General features: G+C 42.2%; 1 protein-coding gene across 1 annotated transcript in view; it reads left to right on the top strand.

The window, feature by feature from the left end:
- The first annotated feature begins 1,387 nt into the window (after positions 1–1,387).
- Positions 1,388–17,974, top strand: part of LOC112252680 (prickle-like protein 1) — a 48,480-nt gene continuing 31,893 nt past the window's right edge. The window contains exon 1 of the mRNA XM_024424133.2: positions 1,388–1,951. The gene's annotated coding sequence lies outside the window, so the exon portion shown is untranslated. The remainder of the gene's footprint in view (positions 1,952–17,974) is intronic.

Here is a 17,974-nt window from a genome sequence, read left to right on the forward strand (position 1 = left end):
ATACACAGCTGCAATGGAAAGTGTTTTTTTCCTCAAATGAAATTATGCCTCTCCATAGCGCTGTCCACTCACTGATCAAGTCATTTCAAAACCAGCCGTATATATTGGAACTGCTTAGCTTGGATATGAGTGATTGCTTAACTTGTCAAAGTGGTCCCATTGAAATTATTTGGGCTTGTCGGAGCTATTGCAAATGGAGCATTTTAGTCCAAGGCTTCATTTGTTTATGTGAAACCCTGTATGTAGCAGTGAAGAAGTCTCGCCGACATTCACACACCGTGAAACACTGCAAACTATGTAAGCCATCCTAATGGTTGACAGCCCAGTGATGCTGCGTTGTGAGAGCCTTTTTTTTTTTTACAACACTGCCATAAATATTGCATTAGATAAGCCAAAGATAAGCATTAAGAGAGGGACAAGATAAATGTTAGGAAAAAGGGTATGACATTCTGATCGAACCCGTCGTAGAGTTTGACATTCTGGTCGAACCCATCGTAGAGCATTAGGGCAGTTGTAAATCATATGGTAATCTTCTTCAGTGACCTTTCTGGAGACAGCATGCATGGCCAAGCAACACAGAACATTAAGAGGATCTGTGTGACTAATTTACAACCTTCACTGGTCGAACTCAACAGTTTCTTAACTTCAAGATACTGTAGAAATAATAGTTATGTGGAACTTGTTCCACTGTTTGTTCATTTTACCTCCCAGTCCACACTAAAATACTTTGAACATGGTTGGGTGGAGCTCTTTAGTATGTATCGCTGTTGTTTTTCAGAGGAAGAGAAATGGGGAAAAGAAACACACAGACAAAATATATTTCATTGAAGTGCAACGCCATGGAGAAATAGGCTACACATCCATCTGGTCCAGATGAAATCTGTCAGAGCGATGCACTCCCGTCATTGAACTCTGCAAACTGTGTGTGCACACGGGTCGAGATTGATTGACAGGTTTCGGCTTGCAGAACCTGGTCTCACTTATGATGCTTTCACACCGGCTGAGACGTGACGGTCAGTGGGTCATGACCTGGGTCAAACAATGACGGAGCTCCTTATTCCAATGTTAGGGTCAAAGGTCCTCCAATCAGAATCAACCATTTGTCACACGTATAATACACATCTAGTTTTTAGCTTTGATGTCCCATTTTGGAAAAGCGATGTGGTCACAAAGACCTTAATGCTGACCTAACGTTTGACCTTTTGGGCGTTATTTTAGAGTCAGCCTAGCTCCAGTCATTTTGGTGTATGCTAAGTGATAACAATCAATTATAAGATATTGCACTTATGCAGTGCTTTTGCAGATGCTAGTCAACGGGGTGGAGAATGCTGGAAAAGGATGGGCAGTAGTGGGAGTGAGTTCACTTACCAAGAAAGAACTGTCCTGCGGGTTTCATAAGAGAGTGAGGGAGAGAGAGACAGAGTTGAAGATTATTTTTTAATTTAATTGCAGGCCAATTCATAGATTAAACGATTTAATCAAATAAACAGCCTACATTTCGAATGACTAACCATTTATGATATGCTATAACAAACACTCTGGAAGAGTCCCAGTAAATGGAAACAGGGTAAACTCGCGGTTAAACCTTCAATGTTTTCCACACTACCAAGAATTCCATCCGTTTCTCTCTCTCTCTCTAGAATTGGTGGGGGTTGCTTGTTTAAGCCAATTGGCAGAGAGCAACGCTAATGTCATATCGGTGTTGGTCGTGAGCTGAGATCATTACGAACCGGAGATACGGTGACATTCGTAGGTGAACTTTACAAAGTAGACCCTTCACTCGTTTTGCCTACAACATGCAGTCGACAACATTTGGACGAATCTAACCGCTCAGTTCGGGACAAGTCTACCGGACAGCGGTGCGCTTTCTGGACATTTCATCATATGCCAATGCGACGTAACGTGAATCGTTTCTACAACTCAAGGAATATTGGTTCTGAACTCTTTGGGGGTAAGGTTAACATTTATATTGCGTCCTTGTATCAGTGTATTTCAAGTATCAAATGATCGCCTATAGATGGCATAATGGCAACTGTTTTTATATTGCCATTTCGTTGAACTTTTAAGAGCCTGAATTGAGCTCCCCGGTGAAATGTGTTTATTTGAATTATATATCACGAGTAGCATCGCTTTATTAGGCTACTATTCACAAGAACCATTGGGCAATTTTTCCTCTAGAGAAGTGAATTTTCGATTAGATGCTCTATCATATCTAGATGCACTGCTGTTGGCTATGCACGCTTGCCGGGCATTTTTTTTTTAGCAAGGGTCTGAGCGAGGGCTTTCTATATCCTATTTTACATATCAGATATGTCATTCATAATGTTTTCATAATCCCCATGGTCTGTTAATCATTATGAATGCTTTCCAGAATTGAAATAGCCTAGCCTAACCGCTTAATAAGATCACAAATACTTTCCTTCTCAGCGGTGGTCACAGGAACAAACCCTTTCTGTATGTACTTGTGGCTATGCGGTCTAAAATATAGTGTGTGTATGTGTCGAGCTTCGAGGTGTGGAGGCCCCCTGGGTTCCAGATGTATGGACTCAGCTGTTGCCTGTCAATTTCGTGACAACTGCTCGGCCAGGCACTGTGACTGTGGCCGCTGCTGCGCTGTCTGTCCGTCTCTCCTTGCGCAATTCCATCCCCGACTCGAAGCGAGCCGCCGTGCGCTCTGCTCAACTAGTGAAGTGAGATTGTGTTCGCGCTCTGTTCACAGTGTCACTTTTCAGTCCTTTTCTGTGGTTTCGTGTGTTTGACATTCTTGGTGGATGGATATACTGTTAAACTAGACTCTCTCAATGAGGGAATGCTGACACACGCACACACTCATCACAATATTTTATGGTAGCCAAAGGCACCAACACATGGACGTTTATGTTGTATTTAATTGACAAAAGCTTTCCTTAAATAATATTTGCTCCCAACGGGAGACAGTCAACATCAACATAAGCCACTAAGCACTGTATGTATGCTCTCTCTGGAGGCTTGTAGTGTATGGAGCCTAGTGTGGCTCTGTGGCAATCCCTGGGTTCAGTTTCTGCCAGAGGGAGAGCAGGACGACACACGCACGCACGCACGTGTGGGCAAGCACACTGACATGAACGGACCCAGGCAGACTGGCTTGAAATCTGTCACTGTGACCACAGCTGGTAGGCTGCATGGGGGAAAGAAAAACACAGATAGCTTTATTGGCATTGGAAACATGTGTTTACATTGCCAAAAAAAAATGAAATAGATAAGAACAAAAGTCAAATGAACCATCAGAAATGAACACTAAACATTACATTCACATACCTTTCAAAATAAGAGAGACATTTCAAATGTCATATTATGGCTATGTACAGTCTCTCGCTCTCTCGATCCATCTGCTGATCCCCTAGCACAGCCCTGTTTAAACCCTGTCAGCTTGGAGAGGTGAGAAAAGACGTACCAGTTCTCACACTTCAGATTGGTGTCTCGCAGTGTTATGCATGAGCAGTTTTAACTGAAGGTCTTATTGGACACTTGGTCAGTCAGTGATGGGGTACAATCCATTTGGGGTTGAGTTAGTGTAATCTCTGTCCATGTGAAAGTTATTAGTGAATCTGAGAGCAGAAACATGTGTGTTTGAAACACTATGGCATGCTGTGTGTGTGTATGTATGTATGTATGTATGTATGTATGTATGTATGTATGTATGTATGTATGTATGTATGTATGTATGTATGTATGTATGTATGTATGTATGTATGTATGTATGTATGTATGTATGTATGTATGTATGTATGTATGTATGTATGTATGTATGTATGTATGTATGTATGTATGTATGTATGTATGTGTTTCTTGGATAAAATAGGGCAGGGAGGGCTCAGAGCAGAAATCAAGGTAGGGGTGTCACCTAGTGGCCAGAAGAGCCACTCACTGCTTTGGTTGGCAGCTTTTTGGTCAGCTCATCAATGGCATTTAACTATGACATAATTACACTGAACAAAAATATGTCTTAGGTCAGTTAGGATCACCAATTTATTTTAAGAATGTGAAATGTCAGAATGATGTCTTGAGATGTTGCTGCAATATATCCACATCATTTTTCCTGCCTCATGATGCCATCTATTTTGTGAAGTGCACCAGTCCCTCCTGCAGCAAAGCACCCCCACAACATGATGCTGCCACCCCCGTGCTTCATGGTTGGGATGGGGTTCTTCGGCTTGCAAGCCTCCCCCTTTTTCCTCCAAACATAACGATGGGCATTATGTAATTTTCCAAGTTGTTTAAAAGGCACAGTGTGTAAACTTCTGACCCACTGGAATTGTGATACAGTGAATTATAAGTGAAATAATCTGTCTGTAAACAATTGTTGGAAAAATTACTTGTGTCATGCACAAAGTATATGTCCTAACCGACTTGCCAAAACTATAGTTTGTTATTAACAAGACATTTGTGGAGTCGTTGAAAAACAAGTTTTAATGACTCCAACCTCAGTGTATGTAAACCTCCGACTTCAACTGTAACACCATACACCAACGAATGTTGTGATTTCCTGTGATATAATATACTAAGTTGCTTATATATGAAGTATTCTATACATTTCCTCACAAGCACATCTCTTTAGGCCTAGACTGAACAGCAGGGTTCATTTAGCTGTTTAGATCATCTAGGAGGAGAAATTAAATCTGTAGAAACCAAGCTTGCTTACAATGGTTTGCAGAGGGTGCAAATCCTCTCATGAATATGTCGTTATTTATGGAGAAAATATTAACTAAGAAAATGCCCAGGAAAGGGTTTCTGGACCAGCCCCAAACGTCTAGTAATGTTTGAATGTCTCATTTTGGAAGATTTAGCTGAATACCATGAATATATTTATTTTTTCATTTTTCCATCTAATATGAATCAGAATATAATCCAAGAAGGAAAATAAAAGTTTGGGTTTGTTATAAATTCTCATGGACATGGCCTTGGAAACATTGTAGATGCACCATGGCCAACTGAGTGCCAGCTCAATAAATCTTAAGTTTGTAGAATAGATGGTTCTTCATTAGATTTTTATATGCAGCAGTGTATTGTTCAGTCCTCACAGGATCAGGATTGTGTAGTTTATAACCCTGCCTGCTTATTCTCATACGAATACCCCAAATTACAGTATATTAGGCTGGTCCCAGATCTGTTTGTACATTATTGGCCTATATAGCCAACTCCTATGATCTTTATTAATCGCCTGGTCCCATATCTGTTGGCGCAGTATAACCAATTCTTAAAGTCGTTGTCAATGCCAGTAGGAGTTGGCTATACAGCACAGACAGATCTGGGACCAGGCTACTCAACTCAAGTAGACCTTTCATCCTGTGAAAGTGACTGGTTCCATAACATTAGTGCTGTGGTGTGCCAGTGCATTAGTGTGTCATCAGCTAGAGGTGTGGAGAACTGAGGACTGATCACAGACATGAATCCAATCTTAGACATAAAGTCAGACACGTCGGCGTGTGTGTGTGTGTGTGACAGACCCACAGAAAAGTGTGTTTGTGCACTTTTGTTTGTGTGTGTGTGGGTGTGAGTGTGCTGCTCACGTGTGTGTGTGTGCGGCTGCCGTCTAGCCGAGTGCGAAAGAGCAGAAATGTAAAGCCCCGGTGCCTGTATGTGTATACGTTTCCTCTGTTGATTTAATACCCCTAGCAGTGAAATGTACACAGAGCTGTGTTTGTGCAGGACTGAATGAATCACCCTCACGTCCGTGTAAATCGCTCTCAAGTCAAACACTCTGGCACTGGGCTGGCAGGCTTTTATCCCCAGACAGAGTGTGTGTGTCTGTGTGTGTCTGTGTGTGTGGGCTCGGCCAGCTCTCTGCATGCCTGTCGAATGGCCTAAAAGCAGTAGGGTATTTCCATGTAAAAATCCCCATGAGCACTAACATGTGAAGTTCATAGGTTCATCACATTTGGTGTCAAATGAAATCTGAGAGTCAAAATTTTTGAGATAGTGAGCCATATATATATATAAGTTGTTCAACCATTTTCCATCCAAAAAATGTGTAATACGCAATGGCTTTGATTTCTGGTAAAACATATGGCAAATTGGTCTTCGATAAACATCTAGCAGAAAACGTCTAAAAAGGTAGAAATACATCAAAACACAATAATGTTGAAGTAAAGACTCTTGCCAGCTAATATCAACATTTACATTTAGCTTGGGAGAAATGATTTGCCGTCTTTAAGTTTAATAAATATTGCCTAGTGTCTTGTCATTCTGTTACCAAAACCCCACATATGTTTAAGATATATTCCAAATTGTCTCTCCCTCGTGAAGAGAAAGGATAACGCAAGTTCACAGAAGTAACAAGTAAAGGGAGACCTACCAATTAGTTAGTGTTTTTACTGATAACAATTTGGTTTAGGATTTATTAAATGATTAAAAATGCATCATTCTGTAGCCAAATCATAACGGTTTTCTTTCTCTTTCTGTTGCATGGTGGTCAAAGCAAGAGTGTGAAAACAGTCTGGACAACCCCTCCCTCTCTCTCTCTCTCTCTCTCTCTCTCTCTCCCTGTCCCTTCTCGCTCTCCAGTTCATGTAATCTCTTATTTTGGAAAGAGGGACCATCAACAGGGAAGAGAAAGGAGGTACTAGATAGAGCAGCAATATTTAGATGTTGACTCGCAATTAATTTATTTTAGTCTTAACAACATTATTCATTTTTAAAAATGTTGCAAAACCTTGTCAAATGTGAAAGAAATGCAGAGGTCCGGACCCCGGTGTCCTCATATGTAGCTACGGCCCTGAGAGAGAGAGAGAGCGATAGGCTGTGAGCTGTGGGGAATAACCCAGTATTTCATGGCCAGACTAGGGAGAGGTGGAAGTCAAACCATGGCAGTCAATACTGCAGAGTGACTGCAGAGCCCGTCGGTGGCCTCGGCCATAAACAGTTTGTGGTAGGATGGCGGGGAGCTGAATGAATTGTGACTTGTTTAAACGCTGGTGGTCCCTACACACACGGTCACTCACAAACTCACTCCATGTAAAACTGCTTGAGTTATCATTTTTAGGGCAGTGCAGCCAGAGTGTGCTCGTTCGAAGAGAGGCGATTAAGATACACTATTATCACCGATCTTCTGTAGTAGTTTAATCACAGGTTCGCCTCATGTTTTGTTTGTGCTGAAGATGTTCCTCTTTAACTTTGAACTCAAACAGTTACACTAGCACAAGGTCCTCTATAGGAGTTTTATCATAAATGTATGTTTTCTTTGCGTTTCTTTCTCAAACTTTCATCTCCCAACCTGCTAAGGCTAAGGCCATGTGAGATCTGCCTGCCTAAGCTGTGCCCCACATTGAATTGACATGCTTAGCATTTTTGTAAAGTGATTAAAGGTAGTTAGTGATTTAGCACTTCCAGACACAACTCTGTTTATTAGGAGTTGCAGGATGATGTGGGGGGGGGGGAAGAGACCTGGCACACACATTGGAGTTTTATGCCCTACCAGATCTGTGGTGCTCTAACCACACACACACACACACACAAAGTTTAATGCCCTACCAGATCATCTGTTGCTGCTAGAACCACACACCCAGCGTAATTGTGGGTATAAACATCAGACCACCACGATGATGAAAGTCATACTCCAGCCCACACACACATATTTCATTATTTCCCTATACATACTCAAGATGCCCAGCTCTGAGGGTGGAATCTTAACCCTTTGACGCGTACAATCTTGTATTTGTGATCATTGTTGAGTGGTCCCTGCAGCGTACGATCTCAAATGTGTGATTGGAGCAGTAACAATGGAACGTATGACGCAGCAAACACATCTAAAACACCATTGTTGTCTGAACAGCATTTTTATATATTTTTGTACCGATGGAAAATAAATGTCTTAACTTTATTCCTCAATTTGACCTTTTATTGTAAGAGATAAAAGCAAACTTCATCATCCAAGCATCACACGGAACACATCCACAGCCAAACTCATTCCATAATCCAATTTAAATAACAAAACATAAGTTAGCGACCTAACAGCGAGACTAGTTTACAATGTACCACATCTCTGGTGAGCACAAGAGACTAATGTAATGTTGTTTAGAAAAGAAATGCGTGTCAGCTAAGCTAACAGCAGCTAAATTCTTCATGATGGCAGCCATGTTTGTTTATGTTTGACTTGGCGAAAACTCCCTAGTTCCAGAATGCGATTCACTATAAAACACAAATAAACAAAAAGTCAAAGATGGCTGTGCTCATTGCCTGAAAATATTAACTTAGTTTTGCCACTTTTTAGCATATTACAAAGTGTCAATGTACTTGCTACATTGTATACAAGAACCGGAGCACATGACTTGACAAGTCGTTTACAGTTTTTGACAAATCACAAAGCAAATACATTTTTTCACCTCGCAGATCATCACACCAAATACAAGCCTGCTGCCTAGCCTAACTGTAGTGCGAAAGATAAACGGGGATGAAAACATTTTAGGGGGTTTTGTGTGTGTGTGTGTGGGGGGGTTCAAGTCCATAGGGGGTAGAAATGGGGGAAGGTATCGGAGGGGGACATGATGCAGGAAATATTACTATCATGGGGGATTTATCAATAAATGGAGGGCAAACACAAGAGAAGTTTATATGCTAAATAAAAATGCAACCCCTGGAAAGGGGGGTCTGAGCTGGCAACCCTGAGGTACCAAAGTTACAATCTGATGCCGCTTTCAAAACAACTGGGAAATCTCCGACTTCAGTGCATTCAAGACAACTGGCAACTGGAAGAAACGGTCATCCAACTCAGATTCCAACGCGGGAACTCTGGCCTCTTTTTACAGCTCTGACTTTCCGACCTGAAGATCATTGACGTCATGATTTTACCAAGTTTCTTTCAGAGTTCACAGTTGTCTTGAAAGCACCATAAGTCATTAGAGTGAACTATCCCTTGTTATAACATCTTTGGTCTGACAGACGCTTACGTGACAACCCGGCCCGCCACAAGAGTCGCTAGTGCGCGATGGGACAAGAACATCCCTGCCGGCCAAACCCTCCCCTAACCCAGATGCCGCTGGGCCAATTGTCCACCGCCCCATGGGTCTCCCGGGTCGCGGCCAGCTGCGACAGAGCCTGGACTCAAACCAGGATCTCTAGTGGCACAGCTAGCACTGTGATGCAGTGCCTTAGACCGCTGCGCTAGTTGGGAGGCCCATCAAAAAAGCATCTTACACACATCACATGTGTGTCCATTAAAATCTATTCAATAATCGGAATGCATGATTTGTCACCAGTACTTGAAAACATGTGAATAAAACAGTAAATGCATTATGATCCATACATACATATGGTGTACTACAGCAGAAACGACAACACGATATACAGAAAATAAGGCACAAACTCTGATAGGAATACACACAATTTGTAGGGAAAACAACCAGGAAGGCAATGCGGGAGCCAGCCAGAAAATGTGCTGGGGCAAAACGTTGTTCTGTTCTGACTAGAGATGCGCAATGTCTTCATACTTGATCTGGGGAAACACTAGGGAAGTGTTTGGACTCTCATTGAAGAGAGAAGTTTGTCCGGCTCGGTAAAGCCTCAAACATAAATTGTACGCAACAGTGAAATGGGCTACTTCTTATGTGAATTATTGAGGAGGCGGAACACACCTCAATTCAAACTGTTGTTAGAAAATAAAACTTGTTCGAAAATCATTTCAAATTGACAAGTTAAAACAGCCTATAGATAATTAGCAGGCAGCTTGCCTTGCTTTAACTTCTTATGGACGGTAGCGTCCCACCTGGCCAACATCTGGTGAAATTGCAAAGTGCTAAATTCAAACTACAGAATTATAAATATTTAACTTTCATAAAATCACAAGTGTAATACATCAAAATAAAGCTTAATTTCTTGTTAATCCAGCCACTGTGTCAGATTTCAAAAAGGCTTTATGGCGAAAGCACACCATGCGATTATCTGAGGACAGCACCCCGCATACAAAAGCATGAAAAACATATTTCAACCAGGCAGGTGCGCCACCAAAGTCAGAATTAGCGATATAATAAATGCCTTACCTTTGATGATCTTCTGTTGGCACTCCAAAAGGTCTCAGATACATCACAAATGGTCCTCTTGTTTGATAATGTCCTCCTTTATATCTATAAAACTCAGTTTAGCTGGCGCGCTTCAGTCAATAATCCACCATAATCCACAAAAATGCATAAAAAATGACGTTATCAACGTTTATAATCAAACCTTAGGTACACTAATACGTAAATAAACAATACAATTTAAGACGGAGAATCGTTATTGTCTTTACCGGAGAAAAATACCAAAGGCCGCGCTCTCTTCCACGCGCTTGGAAACACTACAGCCAAAATGGGAGCCACCTAGAAAAACGTTACATTTTTTCCAAAAACCAGCCTGAAACTCTTTCTAAAGACGTTTGACATTTAGTGGAAGCCCTAGGAACTGCAATCTGGGAGGATTTCGCCTTATAATAAAAGTGTCAGCCATTGAAAACAGTGTAAGGCTAAAACATTTTTTGGGAGGGATGGTTTGTCCTCAGGGTTTCTCCTGCCATATCAGTTCTGTTCTATACATCATTTTAACAGTTTTAGAATGTTTTCTGTCCAAATGAACCAATTATATGCATATCCTTGCTTCTGGGCCTGAGTAACAGGCAGTTTACTTTGGGCACGCTTTTACTCCGGATGTGAAAATACTGCCCTTTACCCAAGAGAGGTTAAGGGCAGGGCTGGTAACTGTCCTGTTGCATAACAATCACATTTTGGAACAGTGAGCGCATTCTGCCATCACGCACATGAAAAAACTCACTTTGGGGCAACGGTATGAGAGATTTGGAACTCACATGTGAAACTGTTAACCTGATATGCGCACACTTAAGTTGATGATAGCATAAATCATGTGTTGATTGCAATGGAGCATTTGCGCATAAACTTAGATGGAAAGTTGGTCCTGTCCAACCTGATCCAGACTACACACTTAGACAAAACGGTGCGATCTAGAACATTAAATGGTCCTTTGGCTGTCCCCATAGAGGAACCCTACGAAGAACACTTTTTGGTTGCAGGTAGACGAACCCTTTTGGTTCAATGTAGAGATTTTTCTACACAGGGTTCTACATGAAACCCAAAAGGGTTCTCCTATGGGGACAGCCGAAGAACCTTTTTGGAACCCTTTTTTCTAAGAGTGTACTAGCCCCATAGGAGGGCCTGTTTTTCCCTTCTCCTCATCTATGGGGTTCCGAGTCTTACGTGGCCATTCTTACAAATCTTGTCTTGGTATGTGAGAAGCCTGGGCTTCAGAGGTTATGGGGTTCCTACTAGTAATCACAGTAGCATCACAAGGATAGGAGAGGAGAAAAGAAAACATCACCCTGAGACATGGTCATTAAAGAACACAGCTTATTTACCTGGACCCCAACAGGAAAGTAATCTAGAGCCTTCTGTCCCTGCCGGACCCCTGGCTGGAAGTATGCAAAACACTCTTCCCCTCCCCTGGTCCTTCCTGTGTTTCTCATTCCAGACCCGCCGGCCTGTAGTCCAGCCCCCAGTCTGTTGTCATTGTCAGGAGAGGTCATGCCAGGGAGAATTGATGATATGGAAAAGGTCAGGTATTTAATGGATTCTATTGGGTGTGGGGTTTTATACATGCTGCAGTGAATGTATTTTCTGGGATTTACTAGGTTGCGAGCTCTAGTAGACAATACAATACTTTTATCTAGAATTTGGGTGTTATTAGAACTTATGTGAGACATTCATTTTGCCTATAGGCCTAAAGTAAGTGTTGATGAGGTGTCTTCAGTGGCTGGTAACATACATAGTGGTCTGGTCACATTGTCATTATTTAGCTAAAACGCATAACCACAAATGCCAAAAATGGTAAGGCATAGAATGGAATGATATTCAGTAATTCTAAATGGTTCTGAGAAAGAATCATTAGATTAAAGCCCTAAAATGAGCAGACTCAGATAAATTCTCCTTCTTCAAGATTTAAAGCGGCCTCTTCTCATGCATTCCTCCAAGGTCTAATACTGCTACTCATGTGAGATCATCTCTATCTCCTGGTCCAGAGATAATTCTCTAGTGTGATCTTCAAGCACACGCCTGCTGATAGCCTCAAGTGTGTGTGTGTGTGTGTGTGTGTCTAGCCTCCAGCGCCAGAAGGCCATAGCATGCTTATATAGCCACTTGACCTCATTCACCATTCTCCATGTGAACCTCTGAATTAGATTACAGTCCAGAAGTGTGGTTCACTGATGTGTGTTGCGTGGATAAACAAACATAGAACAGTAGTGACTGAGGAGAGGTTCTCACAGGCCCTGCACGGGAGGAGAAGATACAAAGACAGAAAACTGTCCCTTACTTCCTCCCTTAATGTCTTGCATGGTCCCATATCCTCCTGACATAAGTGAGTTCTCTATCTCTCACTGCACATCAATTAAGTAGCTTGCTCTCTCACTTTCTTTCTGTTACGGGTCATTTTCTCCCGAATCAAAGAGCACGACACCATTGAGGGTGTCAGCTGATCCAGGGCGAGAGCGACGGTTTAGTCCATCCCCTCCCTGCCTTCCCCTTCAAAGTAGTTGACGGACAGTGAGATGGAACAAGGGAAGGCCTGTGTAAGATCTCGCGCTCTCTCTGTGTGAATTATCAATAGCAGCCCATTCAGGGCTCCCTAACACTTGTTGTGGAGCTAACATCTTGCCTTCCAGTTGATCATTTATGCAGGACATGAATCATCTCATTGCAGTAGGCTTCATCCTCCATGTGTATTTTCCTTTGTGTGCTAACTAGTGTTTACACCCATGTTGTGAGTAGACTTATCTTTTGTCATCTGGTGGAAGTGACTATAAGCCACAGTTGAAGGTGGGCTGGAGGCTAACCTAGAGGTGGGTCAATATTGACACGAGACTAACCGAGGATGACATACCTAGCAGAGTAAACCCCAGGGCCACAATAGCCCCAGCCAGATGACAAAGAGAGGTTTGTTTGCCCTGCTACGACCTCCATGGCAGCTCCTAGAGTGTAGAAGAGCGAGAGAGAGAGAGAGAGAGAGAGGAGTTCAAAGAGCTGAGGCTTTGTTTGGTGTGCTCACACTGTCTTCCTGTTCTGACTGTTAGGGTGGTGGCAGTGGCACTAGCTCCAGATGTAGATGTAATGCGTGGGGTGTGTGTGTATGTATGTGTGGTTGTGTGTATGTGCACGTGTGCATTTGCACAACCACAGTACAGTCAGCTCAGAAGATGACTCAACAAAGCAAAGAACATAACATTTCTTGAAGGCAAATGAATAACAGTTTGTTTTTAATCGAATTGCCATTAAAATGTTACGAAATCCTTCAGCATGTGTCCACAAAGCACATTCCCACATGGTAGACCATGTCATTCCTTAAAGTTGATTGAAACGTTTAGATGTCATTAGTGACCTTAGAAGGTAGCAGTTCCAACAATAACACAGAGACGCTGACAGAAGAAAACATACATAGCCGGTGTCCCAAATGGCACCCTATTCCCTACGTAGTTCATTCTAAAGGGGAATAAGGTGCCATTTGGGATGCAGTCATAGTGGCCTGGGTTCTAAGAATAAGAAGCCCCGTGCCATGGGAATGACATGTGTAATCTGTGAGGTGATAAGACAGGGTCTGGTGTCCTGTTTTCCATTCCTCACATAGCCTAGCCTGCACACTGTTAAAGCTGTGCGTTCAGTTTAACCTCCCGGGCCCAGGGCACTATAATGGTTATAGCTTGGCCTCCGTCGGCTATGTCTGTTCCTCTGTAATCTCCCAGAATCTAAATCTTGTGTGCACTAACTAGCTAGCTACACACTTTGAGTCAGCATAATATTTATTTTAACAGTCCGTAATGTTCTTCTGACTCAGGGTTCTGTGGGCTTTCAGCAGACTTCAGAATGGCTCTCTGAATGGATCTCTCTTAAAGCTCAGACACACCGGTAGGATTGTCCAACGTTTGCCTGCCGACCGTACAAAAGTATGTGGACAGCCCTTCAAATTAATGGATTCGGCTATTTCAGTCACACCCATTGCTGACAGGTCAAGCACACAACCATGCAATCTCCATAGACAAACATTGGCAGTACAATGGTCTTACTGAAGATCTCAGTGAACTTTCCAATAAGTCAGTTCGTCAAATTACTGCCCTGCTAGAGCTGCCCTGGTCAACTAAGTGTTATTATTGTGAAATGGAACCATCTAGGAGCAACAATGGCTCAGCCGCAAAGTGGTAGGCCACACAAGCTCACAGAACTGGACCGCCGAGTGTTGAAGCCGGCAGCGTGTATCGTCTGTACTTGGTTGCAACACTCACTACCAATTTCCAAACTCCCTCTAGAAGCAATGTCAGCACAATAACTGTTCGCCGAGAGCTTCAAGAAATGGGTTTACATGGCCGAGCAGCCGCACACAAGCCTAAGATCACCACTCACAATGCCAAGCGTCAGCTGGAGTGGTGTAAAGGTTGCCGCCATTGGACTCTGGAGCAGTGGAAACGCGTTCTCTGGAGTGACGAGTCACGCTTCACCATCTGGGAGTCTGACAGAGTAATCTGGGTTTGGTGGATGCCAGGCGAATGCTACCTGCCCGAATGTGTAGTGCCAGCTGTAAAGTTTGGTGGAGAAGGAATAATGGTCTGGGGCTGTTTGCCATGGTTCAGACTAGGCCCCTTAGTTCCAGTGAAGGGAAATCTTAACGCTACAACATACAATGACATTCTAGACGATTCTGTGCTTCCAACTTCATGGCAATAGTTTGGGGAAGGCCCTTTCCTGTTCCAGCATGGCAATGCCCCTGTGCACAAAGCGAGGTCCATACAGAAATTGTTTGTCGAGATCGGTGTGGAATAATTTGACTTGCCTGCACAGATCCCTGACCTCAACCCCATCGAACAGCTTTGGGATGAATTGGAACACCGACTGCGAGCCAGGCCTTAATCGCTCAACATCAATCCCCGACCTCACTAATGCTCTTGTTTTTGAATGGTAGCAAATCCCCACAGCAATGTTCCAACATCTAGTGGAAAGCCTTTCCAGAAGAGTGGAGGCTGTTATGGCAGCAAAGGATGGACCAACTACATATTAATGCCCATGATTTTGAAATTAGATTTTTTTTCGACAAGCAGGTGTCCACATACTTCTGGTTATGTAGTGTATCTACGCAAATGTTGCTATTTTGTAGAAAGCCTGTGTTGATACTAGCCAGATGGCCACAGCTAGATAACTACCTAGCAAGATGATGAGGAAACAATTTAATTCAGTCTCCATAATCCCATACTGCCAGTGCCAGCCCATAGCCAAATGTTTAACAAGCTAACATTAGCATATTTGCTAGCCAGCGCAACATCGCTAGCTAGCTAGCTAAGGACTGCACTAACTCAGAAGCTAACACAGACAACTGTTTCATGGAAACTAGATAATCCTTTGTCATTTAATTATAATGTCAATACTAGCTACAGTGGTTAGCTACCTTGGAGGAATTATTTAGTGTTGTGTGCATTGCGTCTGTGCTAGCTACCAACCCATAGCCTACAATACATATGAAATGTTTCTGGCTCATCCGTGGATATCACTGGCAGCCGGTCCCATTTAAGATGAGGGAGGACAAATACATTTTTATGAGCATGGCCTTATTTCTACTACAGCATATTCTATTCACCTAGCTCAATGTAACATTGACAGGTTTAGGCTACTACATGATACTAAAATGTTCCCTATAACCCACCATGAGGTTGATACAGCCTAGCCAAGGAATGAAAGTTTACAACGCAGGTGCACAGGTCAAGATAAATAAGAGTAATCAAGGTGATAGGCAGTGACATCTAGCTGCTGATCTAGGTTTTAATCATTAGTACAACAGTTGCAAACAAGAGTTTCTATTGGATAAAGCCAGGTATGTTTATCCCCGTTTCGCCCCATTTAATTCCGTTTAAGAAATGTTTTTCAACAGAATCGGCAGAATGATTAGACCCCTGATCGCAAGCAAACACAGAACTAGCCGCCACATATAAACCGCATGATAACTTTGCTCGTTGTATATATAATTCCTTCTCGCATCTACGCTCTCTCCTCCTCTCACCTTTTCCCTTCACTTGTGGACTTCCGTGCACAATACAACAGCTGTATGTGACCAGGCGAAAAAACCTTACGAAGCCAAACTTTCATACCATGACGCTAACTGTTAAACACAGCCTACATAGTTTTCACCATATTAACGTCATAGTCAACATAGCTAATAGAACTATAGCTTCATAAAAAGCTGCTTCTTGGGACTGACCCCAATTAGTCGACTGGTCAATATCACTTCCCTATTAAATACATCGCCAGTAGTACATTTACCGTTAATCCCTGTCATTTCTAATCTACAATGTTTGTTTGGTTATGGTAATTTCTGTTAATCCATTCAATATATTATTATTCCAGTCTTACCTTTCTTATTGTCAGAGTGGACACATTATTTGCAATGTTGAATAAGGACTCACACCTGAGAACGTATAGGCTACCTGGCCAGCGTGCAAATACAGGCACAAATGTGCCCATTTGTGGATCTGATAGTATTTCTGATTGGTATAATGCACCACCACTAATGAACTGTGGAGATTCTCAAAGTTATGTTTTCTTCACCTCAAAAAGCAAGCAACAAAGTCTGTTTTTACATCTGTTGAGAATGACAATAGTTCCTCGATGTATTTGAAAAATCTTTCCAGCTCTCGTCCTTTCGATAACAATTCAGTGTGAAAGTGAAAGATGTCATGCTCTGATCCAGTGGAAACGTCATAAAATAGGCCTACCTGATTTACTTATCAGTGCTTGACTTGGACTGAAATAGGTTCCAGTACTCATTTTGGGTGCTGCTACTGTTTATATTTAGGTGCAGGAGCTCCACAATACTTTTGAGCTAATATTCTATAAGAGGAACAGGAGCTTAAGCAGTAGAACATTTTAGGTGCTGGTACTCAGCTCCGGTGAGCTCCTGCCCAAGTCAAGCACTGCTTCTTATCCCTTGCACAAATAGCCTACAGCTGTGTCTGTCCCGAGCTCACTGGCACAGGAAACTCTGAGGGCCTAGAATATTTAATACAATGTTGCAAGTTCGGCAGCAGAAACTTCACTTCAGGCTGGACCCAAGTTAATAGTTGATCAAATGTTTCAGGTTTGTTGCAGACAGGCCATACGCATGTGATTTGTAGGATTTTTTAAAATCAGGATATTATCGACCTGCAGGCTGCAATGTTTTTATTTGTTGGCTTTAAGTAGGCTATTTTTTTACATAGTTGGCAATGGCAATAGAAGTAACTTTTAAGGTTTGAATCATTTTCATTTAGATTTGGATAGAATTTTGATTATCTACATGACAATGATTTTGAGAAATGAAGACATTATTATAAGTGAAATAAAACTGTTCCACGAAAATGTGCATATGAAAACCATAACTGGCACGCAGATCGGAAGAAATGGCAAGATAAATTGGCATTCCACATGAGAAAGGTTGAGACTACTGTAATCTATCACTGGCAACTTCTGGAGAGTAATTGCAGAATCTGCAAAAGCCAGCAGGAGTGTTTTTCTTCAGGTTATCTAGATCTCTGGCTCCCTCTTGAGTCATTTGTGTGTTATTTCATCAAACCGTAAGCTTGAAGCATCAGACAAGCTCAATACATATAGTTGATTTCATTAAAACACGTAGGGTGTGTCTATATATGGAAATTGATCGAAAGAATAGACAACTTTCGGTCGAACAAGATTTTTTTTAGTCGGGGACCGCCCTAAACCAACTACAATCATGCAGTACAGTGTACAGCAAGCAGTTTAGCAGTTACACCGACGGGCCCCGATGGCAATAAATTAATAAAACCAAAAGCTTACCTTACTTGGAAGAGTTCCAGTGTTGGATAGCCATAGCCAGCTAGCTAACATAGCATCCCTCTCTGTTTAAACCAGGTGTTTGAGTATTCTAAACTAGCTAGCTGCATTCTGTAGCTAAGTAAGTGAAAATAAAAGTT

The sequence above is a fragment of the Oncorhynchus tshawytscha genome, linkage group LG06 (genome assembly GCF_018296145.1).
Source record: "Oncorhynchus tshawytscha isolate Ot180627B linkage group LG06, Otsh_v2.0, whole genome shotgun sequence".
Taxonomy (NCBI): domain Eukaryota; kingdom Metazoa; phylum Chordata; class Actinopteri; order Salmoniformes; family Salmonidae; genus Oncorhynchus; species Oncorhynchus tshawytscha.